We start from the raw sequence: 16320 nt of genomic DNA, 5'->3' as shown, positions 1-16320 counted from the left end.
GATGCGGAGTGCTACTTGGCATAATGTAATTCTTCTTAATTGTGGCATGAATATTCATATCCGATAGATTCAAGATAAAAGTTCATATTGACATAAAAATAATAATACTTCAAGCATACTAACTAAGCAATTATGTCTTCTCAAAATAACATGGCCAAAGAAAGCTATCCCTACAAAATCATATAGTCTGGCTATGCTCTATCTTCACCACACAAAATATTTAAATCATGCACAACCCCGATGACAAGACAAGCAATTGTTTCATACTTTTGATGTTCTCAAACTTTTTCAATCTTCACGCAATACATGAGCGTGAGCCATGGACATAGCACTATAGGTGGAATAGAATGGTGGTTGTGGAGAAGACAAAAAGGAGAAGATAGTCTCACATCAACTAGGTGTATCAACGGGCTATGGAGATGCCCATCAATAGATATCAATGTGAGTGAGTAGGGATTGCCATGCAACGGATGCACTAGAGCTATAAGTGTATGAAAGCTCAAAAAGAAACTAAGTGGGTGTGCATCCAACTTGCTTGCTCACGAAGACCTAGGGCATTTTGAGGAAGCCCATCATTGGAATATACAAGCCAAGTTCTATAATGAAATATTCCCACTAGTATATGAAAGTGACAACATAGGAGACTCTCTATCATGAAGATCATGGTGCTACTTTGAAGCAAAGGTGTGGTAAAAGGATAGTAGCATTGCCCCTTCTCTCTTTTTCTCTCATTTATTTTATTTTATTTGGGCCTTTTTTATGGCCTCTTTTCTCCCCCTTTTTTTATTTGGGCTTCTTTGGCCTCTCTTTTTTCGTCCAGAGTCTCATCCCGACTTGTGGGGGAATCATAGTCTCCATCATCCTTTCCTCACTGGGAGAATGCTCTAATAATGATGATCATCACACTTTTATTTTCTTACAACTCAAGAATTACAACTCGATACTTAGGACAAGGTATGACTCTATATGAATGCCTCCAGCGGTGTACCGGGATATGCAATGAACCAAGAGTGACATGTATGAAATAATTATGAACGGTGGCTTTGCCACAAATACTATGTCAACTACATGATCATGCTAAGCAATATGACAATGATGAATGTGTCATGATAACGGAATGGTGGAAAGTTGCATGGCAATATATCCTAGAATGGCTATGGAAATGCCATAATAGGTAGGTATGGTGGCTGTTTTGAGGAAGGTATATGGTGGGTTTATTACACCGGTGAAACTTGCGCGGTACTAGAGAGGCTAGCAATGGTGGAAGGGTGGGAGTGCGTATGATCCATGGACTCAACATTAGTCATAAAGAACTCATATACTTATTGCGAAAATCTACAAGTTATCAAAGCAAAGTATTACGCGCATGCTCCTAGGGGGATAGATTGGTAGGAAAAGACCATCGCTCGTCCCCGACCGCCACTCATAAGGAAGACAATCAATAAATAAATCATGCTCCGACTTCATCACATAACGGTTCACCATACGTGCATGCTACGGGAATCACAAACTTCAACACAAGTATTTCTCAAATTCACAACTACTCAACTAGCATGACTCTACTATCACCATCTTCATATCTCAAAACAATCATCAAGTATCAAACTTCTCATAGTATTCAATGCACTTATAAGAGAATTTTATTATTCTTGAATACCTAGCATATTAGGATTTTAAGAAAATTACCATGATATTAAGACTCTCAAAATAATCTAAGTGAAGCATGAGAGATCCATAGTTTCTATAAAACAAATCCACCACCATGCTCTAAAAGATATAAGTGAAGCACTAGAGCAAATGACAAACTACTCCGAAAGATATAAGTGAAGATCAATGAGAAGTCGAATAATTATGCAACTATGTGAAGACTCTCTCTCATTTAATAATTTCAGATCTTGATAATTTATTCAAACAGCAAGCAAATCAAAATAAAATGACATTCTAGGAATGGAAAACATCATGTGAAGAAGCAAAAACATAGGATCAACCGAAACTAACCGATAGTTGTTGAAGAAGAAAGGTGGGATGCCAACCGGGGCATCCCCAAGCTTAGATGATTGAGAATTCTTGAAATATTATCTTGGTATGCCTTGGGCATCCCCAAGCTTGAGCTTTTGTGTCTCCTTAATTCCTCTCATATCACGGTCTCCCTAAATCTCAAAAGCTTCATCCACACAAAACTCAACAAGAACTCGTGAGATAAGTTAGTATAAACCATTGCAAAAACCTTATCATACTCTACTGTAGCAAATCACTAAAATTATTATTCAACATTGCATACTAAATGCCTCTGCATATTTAATAGTCCTATCCTCAAATAGAATCATTAAAGAAGCAAACATATGCAAACAATGAAACATAACAGCAATCTGCCTAAACAGGACAGTCTGTAAAGAGTGCAGCAAGATCCATACTTCCCTAGCTCCAAAAATTATGAAAGAAAATTCCCACTGTAGTAAATTTATCAGATCTTAATATGCAAAAGGTTTCAACATTTTATCACATTCTGACTTTTCTAGAGAATTATTGCAACAGCGGTAAACTTTCTGTTTTCAAACAGCAACATGTGGACTTCTAAAATAAGCATAGTAAAGGCTATCAATGCCACTTTTATTGAAATAAAAGTTGCAAAACGTTGTTATAAATAACAGCAAGCAAATCTTAACAAAATAAATTGACGCTCCAAGCAAAACACATATCATGTGGTGAATAAAAATATAGCTCCAAGTAAAGTTACCGATGAACGAAGACGAAAGAGGGGATGCCTTCCGGGGCATCCCCAAGCTTAGGCTCCTGGCTATCCTTGAATATTACCTTGGGGTGCTTTGGGAATCCCAAATCTTAGGCTCTTTCCACTCCTTATTCCATAGTCTATCGAATCCTTACCCAAAACTTGAAAACTTCACAACACAAAACTTAACAGAAAACTCGTAAGCTCCGTTAGTATAAGAAAATTAATCACCACTTAAAGGTACTGTAATGAACTCATTATTTATTTATATTGGTTTTAAACCTACTGTATTCCAACTTCTGTATGGTTTATAAACTATTTTACTAGCCATAGATTCATCAAAATAAGTAAACAAGACATGAAAAACAGAATCTGTCAAAAACAGAACAGTCTGTAGTAATCTGAGTCAAACGTATACTTCTGGAACTCATAAAATTCTCAAATAAATTGATGTACCTGAGGAATTTATCTATTAATCGTCTTAAAAAAGAATTAACTAAATAACACTTTCCAAATAAGAATGGCAGCAGTTCTCGTGAGCGCTAAAGTTTCTGTTTTTTACAGCATGATCAACAAGACTTTCCCCAAGTCTTCCCAAAGATTCTACTTGGCACAAACACTAATTAAAAGAATAAAACCACATCTAAACAGAGGCTAGATAAATTATTTATTACTAAACATGAAAAAAAAACAAGTAACTAAAAGAAAATTGGGTTGCCTCCCAACAAGTGCTATCGTTTAACGCCCCTAGCTAGGCATGATCATGACAATGATGCTCACACAAAGGATAAGAATTGAAACATAAAGAGAGCATCATGAAGAATATGACTAACACATTTAAGCCTAACCCACTTCCTATGCACAGGGATTTTGTGAGCAAACAACTTGTGGGAACAATAATCAACTAGCATAGGAGGGAAAAACAAGCATAACTTCAAAACTTTAAGCACATAGGGAGGTAACTTGATATTATTGCAATTCCTACAAGCATATATTCCTCCCTCATAATAATTTTCAGTAGCATCATGAATGAATTCAACAATATAACCAGCACCTAAAGCATTCTTTTCATGATCTTCAAGCATAGAAATTTTATTACTCTCCACACAAGCAAAATTCTTCTCATGAATAATAGTGGGAGCAAACTCAACAAAGTAACTATCATGGGATTGAAAATTGAAATCAAGATGACAAGTTTCATAATTATTCTTTAAAACATAAATGTCATCACAATAATCATCATAAATAGGAGTCATGCTTTCATCATAATAAATTTGCCCATCAAAACTTGGGGGACAAAAAATATCATCTTCATCAAACATAGCTTCCCCAAGCTTGTGGCTTTGCATATCATTAGCATCATGGATATTCGAGGAATTCATACTAACAACATTGCAATCATGCTCATCATTCAAATATTTAGTGCCAAACATTTTAATGCATTCTTCTTCTAACACTTTGGCACAATTTTCCTTTCCATCATACTCACGAAAGATATTAAAAAGATGAAGCGTATGAGGCAAACTCAAGTCCATATTTTTTTGTAGTTTTCTTTTATAAACTAAACTACTGCTAAAACAAGAAACAAAAAGATTCGATTGCAAGATCTAAAGGGATTCACGCACGGTATTCCCACACGTATTTCCACGGGACCCCGATTCCAAGTCACATCGATCTAGCCGGTAACACCTCATATCACTTTGCGGCCTCACGCACGGTATTCCCACGGGTGTCGCCTTACCCTGGCTCGGGACCGTTTGCGCCTTTTGGCTCACGTATATGATTGTGTCGCTAGCATCCATATGACAGAGAACCCGAGCCGACATGGCTAGTCGTGAACCCAAAGCGGCACTAACCTATCGGGACAGGCATACATGATTCACATCGAGCATGTCGGTCAGCAGCGTGTGAATCCGGGCTGTAGCACTGGGCTAACAGGACTTCGGGGATCCCGGGCTGTAGCAGGCTAGGCAGGACTCCAGATGTCACCGCGTGACATTTCCCCAAAGGGACAGACACAGGAACGAAGTGAAACATATGCCGGCCAGTCGAGTGTCCTAAGCAGTAGTGCTGGGCTAGCAGGACTCCGGTGAACCGGGCTGTAGAGGACTACTATGGCTCAGGGAAGCACTAGGCTACATTTCCCCATAAGAGAGGCTGCCAAGGATAAACAACTAGATTGTCGGATCCCACACATAGCAATACACGTCACACGTACGCATAACATGCAAGTATGTGTTGTACAACATGGCATCACAACATAAGGAAACTCATATAGCTAAAGGCCCAGAAGAGCCACATAGCATTAAATACAAACAGGGGTCACATGACCCATCATTTAGAGCATACAAGCAAGAAGCGGAAGCATTACATGTCTGAGTACAGACAACTACAAAAGAAAAAGGCTGAGAAGCCTGACTATCTACAAGACACTCCCAAGGGCACAAGATCGTAGCTGGGGTAACAAGCTACTCGTTGAAGTCCAAGCGGTACTACTAGTGAGATAGATGTCTCACCTGCAAACATAAATAAAGCAAACGTGAGTACAAAGGTACTCGGCAAGACTTACATCAGATCCTATCATACATGCATTTGTATCAGGAAGGTAATGTGGGGTTTAGTTGCAGCAAGCTGGCTTTGACTCAGCGGTTATCCTGTTCTACGACAACGAGAAACTTCTTTGAGACGAGGCAGCGCACACGAGTCCACTAATCACTGCATCAATACACCACTATGGATTCATCCCCGTCTCTCCACGAGAAGGCCATACATAGCACTCACACTTGTCTTGAGCATTTTAGATTATCCACTTTTAGTTGTCTATGTACCACGTAAGCATCCAAGAAGTCCATAACCAAGGACACGTCTATTCGAATAGATCATGATAACACTGCAGGGGTGTACTTCTTCACACATGCTCTCACCACTTATCGTTGTTTACACGACGTGTACTCGGCAACCTTCAAGCGGAAGCCCATCGAGGGTGTTGGCCATGACCTGACTAACCACGCAAGTCTCTCATCCAGGTTTATCGCCTATTTGGGTTCGATCCGCAAGGAGGTCCGGCCGGGGTGTCGCTCACGGCCCCAAACGATGTGAGCAGGGTTCCCAAGCCCACCATCCGGGTGCCACTTGGTACACCGTGCCACTATGCCTAGTCTGTCCCAAGCCCACCTAGACGGGTGCCACTTGGTAGACTACTAACACTACCTACAAACACCAGAAACTATTTGCAACTCCTGGACAGAGATCAAGTTGGCTAATAAGTCTAGAGAGCTTGGAGCGTGTGGTAGGAACTAGTCATTGGAAAACTTACATAGAACTCAGTTCTTAAGGACGGTTCCAGTGAGACAACCCACCATGTACTCCTACATGGCCTCTCACCGCTACCTTTACCAAATCGTGTTCACACGCTTAACTCTCAGCACCAGAACATATCGTACCACTCCAATTCATTCCCGATGAATCAGACCTGACACAACTCTAAGCAATAGCAGGCATGGCATGGAAAGAACACAACATGGCTCAATCAACTCCTACACATGCTAGTGGGTTTTAACTATTTACTGTGGCAATGACAGGTCATGCAGAGGAATGGGTTCAACTACCGCAGCATAAAGTAGCAGTTGAATCATTGTTGTCCTAATGCAATAAATGAGAGCAGGAGCGAGAGAGTAGGATTGTATCGGAATGAACAAGGGGGTTTGCTTGCCTGGTAGATCAACAGGGGAGCACTACTCCTCAGACAAATACTCTGGATCAGTCTCCGGAGCAGGACCTATCGAGAAGGAACGGTGTCGGAAATCAATACACAACCATATGCAACAATATGATGCATGATCATGGCATGAATATGTGATGTTGTTTGAGCTAATGCAACTAGCATTCATTTGGTTGAGGTCCATTTGAACCAAAGGTTCAAATGCAACTCCAAAATAAGCTCTTATAGATGCCATTCATATGTTTTCATATATACAGCATGTATAGGTTAGTTTGTCATGCATGAAAATGGTACAGATGGATAGATTGAATTTTTCTGATCATTTTTCATATATAAATTATTTCAATCTGAGCTACGGTTGAATTTATATGAATTTTTGAAGTTTATATCAATTTCTGGAATTCTTTGAATTATTTAAAATCCAGAAAAAAAAACATTATTGTGTCAGCATGACGTCACAGAGGCGTCAGCAGGGCTGACCAGGTCAAACCTGACGTGTGGAGGCCACATGTCAGTGACACCGGGGCTAAACCCGAGTCAAACCCAGCTGACCAGGGTTTGACCGAGCCCTGGGGCCCATAGTCAGTGGCTTAGGGGGTGGATTAAGTGGCAGGGTTAGCAGCTAATCACGCGCCACGTTAGCCGCCGGAGTTTCACCGGCGACGACCTCGAGCCACGGCGGAAGTTCGCCGGAACGAGCTGGAGGCCACAGTTTGGCACACGGAGGCCACCGGCGAGTAGCCCGTGCACGGGCGCATCCAGCCGCCCTCAGGGGAGGCCGTGGGAATGGCGGAGCTCGGCGGAGCAGAGCTCGCGGCGGCGGCCGGAGTCGGGTGCGTGTGGGTTAGGTGCTGCGGGGCACTAGGGGGGCTACGGTTGGGTGCAAATGACGCGCGGGAGGGCACTGAGAACTGTGGCAGCTGTGGCAGCTGTGGCCATGGCAGCAACATCACCGGTGGAGCCAAGCTCTCGGCCAAGGTGGCCAATAGGGCTAGGGCGCGCTCGAGCTACGGGGCTAGGGGGAGGAGGAAGGGGAGCTCACAGCAAACTCGAAGGCGTCGTCGGTGAGCTCGGGGAGGACCAGTCGGCGACGAATTTAGCAGCGGCGATCCGCGGCTCCGACGAAGGGAATGGCGGCGGTGGCGACGCTGCAGTGCTCCTGGCGTCGTCCAGCTCGATGAGGAGGCGTAGTTGAGGGCGGCGGTGCTCCTGGACAGCAGCAAGGGACGGGGCGGTGGTGATGGTCGCGGTGGCTCACGGCGATGTGCTGCGGTGCCGTTCGGGCGCAGGAGAGAAGACGAGCAGAGGAGAGGAGAGAGCTCGGGAGAGAGTGAGGAGAGGCCAGGGGGCTCGGTGGAGCTCTCTAGGGTGGACAACGCCGAGGGGAAGGGGGGCAGGCAGGCAGGAGCGCGGCATGCATGCGCGCGCTCATCGTGCCCTCCTTCGCCTCCTCCTGGCAAGGAGGAGGATGACTGGCTTGGGCCAGTTGGGCCGGGCCAGCTTTGCCTAGTTGGGCTGCAGGTAAGGCCCATGTACTTCTCTCCTTCTCTCTTATTTCTCTCTTCTATTTGTTTAATTTGTTTTGATTTGATTTTTATACCAAATCATTTCATAAACTTCTGAAAATTATTATGTGGCCTGTTTAAAAGTATTCAAGGCCACTTGCAAACTTTCAGAGTTATTGGATCATATTTGAAATATATCAAATATAAATCCAATGCAAATAATTATTGAAATAATTCCAAAAGTCCAAAATAAATACTTATGAGCTCCTGAAAATGTTGGTTTGAATTTTATCTCTGTCCAAGATTTTCAGAGAGCAACATGAGCATTTTCTTGGACCCTTTTGGAGCAATTTTTACTTGGGTCATTTTTAGAAATGATTCTGAGGTTTCACAAATCCCCATTTCAAATTTAAATGGAATTTAAACATGATGCAAACATGAAGGCTAGCCTAGGACATACCGGATCTAGGGATGTGACAACTAGCCCCCACTCGGAAGAATCTCGTCCCGAGATTCAGGAGTTGGTGGAAAGAAGGCGGGGTACTCAAGTTGAAGACGATCTTCATGCTCCTAGGTAGCTTCTCTCTCGGAATGACGAGACCACTGAACCTTGAGAGACTTGATGTTATGACGTCGAGTGACACGCTCTGCTTGATCCAGAATGCGGACGGGGTACTCTCGATAAGTGAGGTTATCTTGGAGATCAAGCTTTTCGTGGTCCACTCCGTGGATGGGATCCGAGAAGCAACGCCTGAGTTGAGAGACGTGGAAGACATCATGTACTCGGAAAAGATGTGGGGGTAGTTCCAACTGGTAGGCAACCTCTCCTCGTTTAGCGAGAATGCGAAAAGGACCAATGTAATGAGGAGCCAACTTGCCCTTGATACCGAAACGATGGGTACCCTTCAAAGGAGTAACCCGAAGGTAAGCCTTGTCGCCAACTTCATAAGCCACTTCCTTATGACTATGGTCATACTGGCTCTTTTGACGGGATTGGGCTGTTTTCAAATTCTCACGAATGATGCGAACTTGCTCTTCTGCCTCATGGATCATATCTGGTCCAAAGAATTGTCTTTCACCGGTTTCTGACCAGTTCAAAGGTGTTCGACATCTTCGTCCATACAGAACCTCAAAAGGAGCTTTCTTGAGGCTGGATTGGTAGTTATTGTTATAAGCAAACTCGGCAAAGGGAAGACACTTCTCCTAGTCCATACCGAATGAGATAACATAAGCTCTAAGCATGTCTTCGAGAATTTGGTTGACCCTTTCCACCTGACCACTTGACTGAGGGTGGAAAGCGGTACTGAAGGAAAGATGGGTGCCCATGGCAGTTTGGAAACTCTCCCAGAAATGAGAAGTGAAAAGACTACCACGGTCTGAATTGATCTCTAGTGGAACACCATGAAGTGACAGTATTCGAGAAATATATAAGTCAGCAAGCTAACTAGCAGTGATACTCTCTCGAACAGGTAGGAAGTGAGCCACTTTGGAAAGACGATCAATGACTACGAAGATAGCATTATTCCCTCTCTTGGTCCTGGGAAAACTAGTGATGAAGTCCATACCAATGTTATCCCATTTCCACTCAGGAATAGCTAAAGGTTGAAGGGTGCCAGCAGGTCTTTGATGTTCTGCTTTAACGCAATGACAAACATCACAGTTAGCAATGAACTCGGCGATTTCTCTCTTCATCCTAGTCCACCAAAACCTCTGGCGTAGGTCCTGATACATCTTAGTGCTACCGGGATGAATCATGAGAGGAGATTCATGAGCCTCCTTAAGAATCAGTTGCCGCAGATGTTGATTCTTGGGAACCACCAAGCGATTCTCAAAGAAAACAACACCACGATCATCTATAGAGAAACTGCCACCAACTCCCTTGTCAATGTTTCTCTTGATCCGGGAAATTCCTGTATCCTGCTTCTGAGCAGAGATGATCTGATCCACAAGAGTAGGTTTCGCCACCAAGGTAGAAAGGAATCCGTGAGGAGCAATGTGAAGATTAAGCTTACAGAATTCCTCATGGAGAAGTGGTTGGCCCTGCTGCAACATAAGATTGTTGCAGTAGGACTTACGACTTAGCGCATCAGCCATGACATTCCCCTTGCCTGCGGTGTAGGTAATCCCTAAGTCGTAATCTGAGATCAACTCCAACCAACGTCTTTGCCTAAGGTTCAAATCTGGTTGGGTGAAGATATACTTGAGGCTCTGGTGGTCGGTGTAAATCTCGCAACGTTTACCAAGAAGGTAATGTCGCCAGGTCTTAAGTGCATAGACTATGGCTGCAAGCTCTAGATCATGTGTAGGATAATTCTCCTCATGTGGATGCAACTGTCGAGATGCATAGGCAATCACATGGCGATCTTGCATAAGAATGCAACCTAGTCCATGTTGGGAGGCGTCCCAGTAGATAAGAAAGTCTTTAGTGAAATCCGGTGGCACAAGTATGGGAGCAGAAGTCAGGCATCTTTTCAGTTCCTGAAAACTATACTCACACTGTGGGGACCACTCAAACTTTTTATCTTCCTTGAGAAGTTCCGTGAGAGATTTGGCCACTTTCGAGAAGTTCTCAACGAAGCGGCGACAATAACTGGTAGGCCAAGGAAACTCCTAACTTGCTTAACTGTTTCAGGTGGAGTCCAATCAAGAATGTCCTGAACTCTCTCGGGATTGACAGCAATGCCCTTACCAGATATCACGTGGCCCAGGTAGGTCACTTGTAGCAACAAAAATTCGCACTTGGAGAACTTGTCATAAAAGCGGTGTTCTCTGAGTTTCTCTAACACAAGTCTAAGATGTTCGGCGTGCTCTTCCTCGTTCTTCGAGTAAATAAGAATATCATCGAGGTAAACCACGATGAACTTATCTAAGTACTCCATGAAGATCGAGTTCATCAAGCGGGAGAATGTAGCTGGAGCATTGGTTAGACCAAAAGACATGACTGTGTACTCGTACTGACCATAACGAGTGACAAAAGCCATTTTAGGAATGTCCCCGTTTCTGATCTTGATTTGGTGATAGCCTAACCTAAAATCCATCTTTGAAAAGACCGAGGATCCAGCGAGCTGATCATACATGTCGTTGATCCTGGGGAGTGGATACTTGTTCTTTATCGTGACCAAATTAACGGGACGATAATCTACAACCATCCGGTCCGTACCATCCTTCTTCTTGACAAAGAGGATGGGGCAAGCCCAGGGAGAAGAACTGGGATGGATGAAACCCTTCTACAAGGATTCATCGAGTTGTTTCTTAAGCTCAGCTAGTTCTAAGGGTGCCATCTTGTAAGGTCTCCTAGAGATCGGAGCGGTTCCTGGAATAAGATCTATGACAAACTCTACATCTCTGTCAGGTGGAATACCTGGCAGTTCCTCTGGAAAGACATCAGGAAAGTCACAGACTACCGGGATATCTTCAAGGTCTGGAAGAGGGCTGACATTAAGAGAATAGAGTTGGCGCTTTGCAACTCTAGTGGAGACGGTGACTATCTTGCCAGATGGGTCTGTAAGCTGAACAGACCTTGTGTAACAATCAATCTTGGCATAATGAGCTTTCATCCAGTCCATACCCAAGGTGATGTTGATATCTGTATACTTGAGGGCTATAAGTGATGCAAGGAATACAAGCCTGTCAACAAGGATTTCATTACCATGGCTTACACTGGAAGTTTGCTATTTGGATCCAGGAGTCTGAATGACTAGTGGAGAGGGCATATCACAAAATGAAATGTTGTGCGAGTTAGCATAACTTTCGGAAATGAAGGAATGAGATGCTCCGGTATCAAATAAAACCGATGTTGGATGGCAATTGACAAGGAGTGCACCAAGAACGACATCTGGATCATCATGAGCGTCTTTAGCTGAGACGTGATGCACACATCCACGTTCAGTGGGAGCTGACTTGACACTGATCATCTTGCGTGATGGCTTACCATGGCCAACAGACTTCTCAGGCTGGAGTGGAGCATAATTGGTTTGAGAGCAGTCACGTGCATAGTGTCCTGGCTCTCCGCATGTGAAGCAAGTCCCTGAGGTAGGACATGGACCCGCTTTGACAAGCGGTCTACCAACAGGCTTGGGTGGAGCATGTAACTGAACTGGGTGAGGCGCCACATAAGAGGGCCTCGGTGAGTAACCGCGTGGAAGAGCGGAGTTCGGAACCCAAATCCGGCGCTTCTGCGAAGTAGAACCAGAGGAAGAAACCAAATCACGGTGTGCTTATGAGACTCCTCGTAAGTGAGTTGAGTTGTCTCTGCATTAATGGCCTTGTTCACAAGAGCCTGGAATGTATTGCAATGATGCAAGTGGAGATCACGATGCAACTTGGGGTTGAGACCCTTCCGGAACCTAGCCTGCTTCTTGGTGTCCGTGGACACCTCTTCTGTAGCATAGCGGGCAAGGTTCTCAAATTCCCTACTGTAAGCATCAACAACCATCTTACTCTGGGTGAAACTACAGAACTCTTCTCTCCTGCGGTCAATGAGAGCCTGAGGAATGTGATGCTCGCGAAAAGCCTCAGTGAAATCTCTCCAGGTGGTTATCTGGCCAGCTAGAAGCATAGCCTCATAGTTCTGCCACCAAAGACTAGCAGGACCTTCCAGGTGATAAGCAGCATATGTGACCTTGTCACCTTTAGCTACGTTCGTAGAACGCAGCTTGTGTGTCATACTACGGAGCCAGTCATCTACATCAAGTGGATCAATGGAATGATGGAAGGTAGGTGGTTTCAGACCAATGAAATCATAGATGGTCGCTGAGTCTTTGTGCTGATGGGAGGTGTTCTCCTCAATACGTGCTAACAAGCGGTTAGACTCTCGCTTGTTCTTCTCCATCTCTAACATGAACTCTGTCAACGAAGGCTGGTCGGGAGGATCCTCATCCCTACCATCTCCGTGGTTCCTGCTACGAGCAATAGAACTTCGGTTAACTGACGACATCCTGAAGAACCAACCAAGGAAACAAAGGATGGATTCATCATCATCATAAGGATGTAGAATATAGTACGAGGAAAATACTATCTCTTGAACTCCTAGGAAAATTCCGGCAGCATAACGGCAGTAAAATGCTCAAAATGAGACATCCTGCAAATGATGGGGTAGCACCAAACTTAAAATCATCACCCAAGGTTCTGAGATATTACTAAACAGGCTACACCGGAGGTACTCAAACTGGGATAAGACTCAGATCAACCAAACCTTAGAAACTATGGAGTAGTAACACGTGATCCTGATAGACAGAAGAGGAAGCCTAGTTCCTTAACCCCATAGGAAAGATAGGATGACTCAGATCAGAAGGGCATGATGTATAAGGAGTAAAAAGAGCCTTACGTTCCCATCCACAATCAATTCCCCTATATAGCTAAAGAATTTCTAGACTCAACTTCGACTAGGTTGGCTTGGAAATCCTACAGGCAGTCAGGCTCTGATAACAAAGCTGTCGGGACACCGATTCCAAGTCACATAGATCTAGCCGGTAACACCTCATATCACTTTGCGGCCTCACGCAAGGTATTCCCACGGGTGTCGCCTTACCCTGGCTCGGGACCGTTTGCGCCTTTTGGCTCACGTATATGATTGTGTCGCTAGCATCCATATGACAGAGATCCCGGGCAGACATGGCTAGTCGTGAACCCAAAGCATCACTAACCTATGGGGACAGGCATACATGATTCACATCGAGCATGTCGGTCAGCAGCGTGTGAATTCGGGCTGTAGCACTTGGCTAACAGGACTCCGGGGATCTTGGGCTATAGCAGGCTAGGCAGGACTCCGGATGTCACCGCGTGACATTTCCCCGAAGGGACAGACACAGGAATGAAGTGAAACACATGTCGGCCAGTCGAGTGTCCTGAGCAGTAGTGCTGGGCTAGCAGGACTCCGGTGAATCGGGCTGTAGCGGACTACTATGGCTCAGGGAAGCACTAGGCTACATTTCCCCATAAGAGAGGCTGCCAAGGATAAACAACTAGATTGTCGGATCCCACACATAGCAATACACGTCACACATACGCATAACATGCAAGTATGTGCTGTACAACATGGCATCACAACATAACGCAACTCATAGAGTGAAAGGCCCAGAAGAGCCACATAGCATTAAATACAAACAGGGGTCACATGACCCATCATTCAGAGCATACAAGCAACAAGCGGAAGCATTACATGTCTGAGTACAGACAACTACAAAAGAAAAAGGCTAAGAAGCCTGACTATCTACAAGACCCTCCCAAGGGCACAAGATCGTAGCTTGGGTAACAAGCTACTCGTCGAAGTCCAAACGGTACTACTAGTGAGACAGATGTCTCACCTGCAAACACAAATAAAGCAAATGTGAGTACAAATGTACTCGGCAAGACTTACATCAGATCCTATCATACATGCATTTGTATCAGGAAGGTAATGTGGGGTTTAGTTGCAGCAAGCCGGCTTTGACTCAGTGGTTATCCTGTTCTACGACAACGAGAAACTTCTTTGAGACGAGGCAGCGCACACGAGTCCACTAATCACCACATCAATACACCACTAGGGATTCATCCCCGTCTCTCCACGAGAAGGCCATCCATAGCACTCACACTTGTCTTGAGCATTTTAGAGTATCCACTTTAAGTTGTCTATGTACCACGTAAGCATCCAAGAAGTCCATAACCGGGGACGCGGCTATTCGAATAGATCATGATAACCCTGCAGGGGTGTACTTCTTCACACATGCTCTCACCACTTATCGCCGTTTACACGACGTGTACTCGGCAACATTCAAGCGGAAGCCCAGCGAGGGTATCGGCCACGACCTGACTAACCACGCAAGTCTCTCATCCAGGTTTATTGCCTATTCGGGTTCTATCCGCAAGGAGATCCGGCCGGGGTGTCGCTCACGACCCCAAACGATGTGAGCAGGGTTCCCAAGCCCACCATCCGGGTGCCACTTGGTACACCGTGCCACTATGCCTAGTCTGTCCCAAGCCCACTTAGACGGGTGCCACTTGGTAGACTACTAACACTACCTACAAACACCAGAAACTATTTGCAACTCCTGGACAGAGATCAAGTTGGCTAATAAGTCGAGAGAGCTTGGAGCGCCCGGAGCCCAATGTGTGGTAGCAACTAGTCATTGGACAACTTACACAGAACTCAGTTCTTAAGGACGGTTCTAGTGAGACAACCCACCATGTACTCCTACATGGCCTCTCACCGCTACATTTACCAAATCGTGTTCACACGCTTAACCCTCAGCACCAGAACATATCGTACCACTCCAATTCATTCCCGATGAATCAGACCTGACACAACTCTAAGCAATAGTAGGCATGGCATGCAAAGAACACAACATGTCTCAATCAACTCCTACACATGCTAGTGGGTTTTAACTATTTACTGTGGCAATGACAGGTCATGCAGAGGAATGGGTTCAACTACCGCAGCATAAAGTAGCAGTTGAATCGTTGTTGTCCTAATGCAATAAATGAGAGCAGGAGTGAGAGAGTAGGATTGTATCGGAATGAACAAGGGGGTTTGCTTGCCTGTTAGATCAACAGGGGGGACTGCTCCTCAGACAGATACTCTGGATCGGTCTCCGGAGTAGGACTATCACGACCGGTTTTCCGGGTATAAATTTCCAGAAAATGGCCGTTGTGCTCACCAGCCCCAGGATTACTGTTAGCTGATGAGGCACCAACTTGATACAAAAATTCCAAGAAAAAATACAAAATATGCAGTACAAGACCATTTGGGCCTGTGAGTACAACAATTGGTTTCTATTGGTCGATGGCGGAAGCGGTTTGTGAGTCATCAGTGTCTATGGGACTCCATTTCCCACAGGAACAGCTGACCAGGTCAACTCCTATCTTCGCGAGGCTGCTATCACCATTGCTTAGTTTCCGGGGCTGTCACCGCAACACTCCTCTCCATGCAGAAATCTGGCCAAGACAATAGCCAGGGACAAGCCAGTGAGTACTTTGAATGTACTCGCAAACATTATGAACACTGGGATAATATAATTGATAATTATGCACTGAAATATTCTATGATCACATCGTCAGTCATAAATAAAACATCTTTTATGCATGCAAGCAGGTTATTTTTATGCAACATGAATAAGCAATAATGGAGTGGGAATAAAATGCCGCAGTCGGGCGTCTGTGCGACACCACATAAAGGGCTTATAAAGTAAATAAATAACAAGCAATGCCACAGTCGGGCGTCTCAGCGACACCACATAAAGGGCTTATAAAGTAAATAAATAACATGCAATACCACAGTCGGGCGTCTCAGCGACACCACATAAAGGGCTTATAAAGTAAATAAATAACATGCAATACCACAATCGGGCGTCTCAGCGACACCACATAAAGGGCTTATAAAATAAATA

This window comes from Triticum dicoccoides, chromosome 1A, assembly GCF_002162155.2.
Source record: "Triticum dicoccoides isolate Atlit2015 ecotype Zavitan chromosome 1A, WEW_v2.0, whole genome shotgun sequence".
Taxonomy (NCBI): domain Eukaryota; kingdom Viridiplantae; phylum Streptophyta; class Magnoliopsida; order Poales; family Poaceae; genus Triticum; species Triticum dicoccoides.
The sequence above is the reverse complement of the archived record's forward strand: the minus strand, read 5'-3'. Positions refer to the sequence as shown.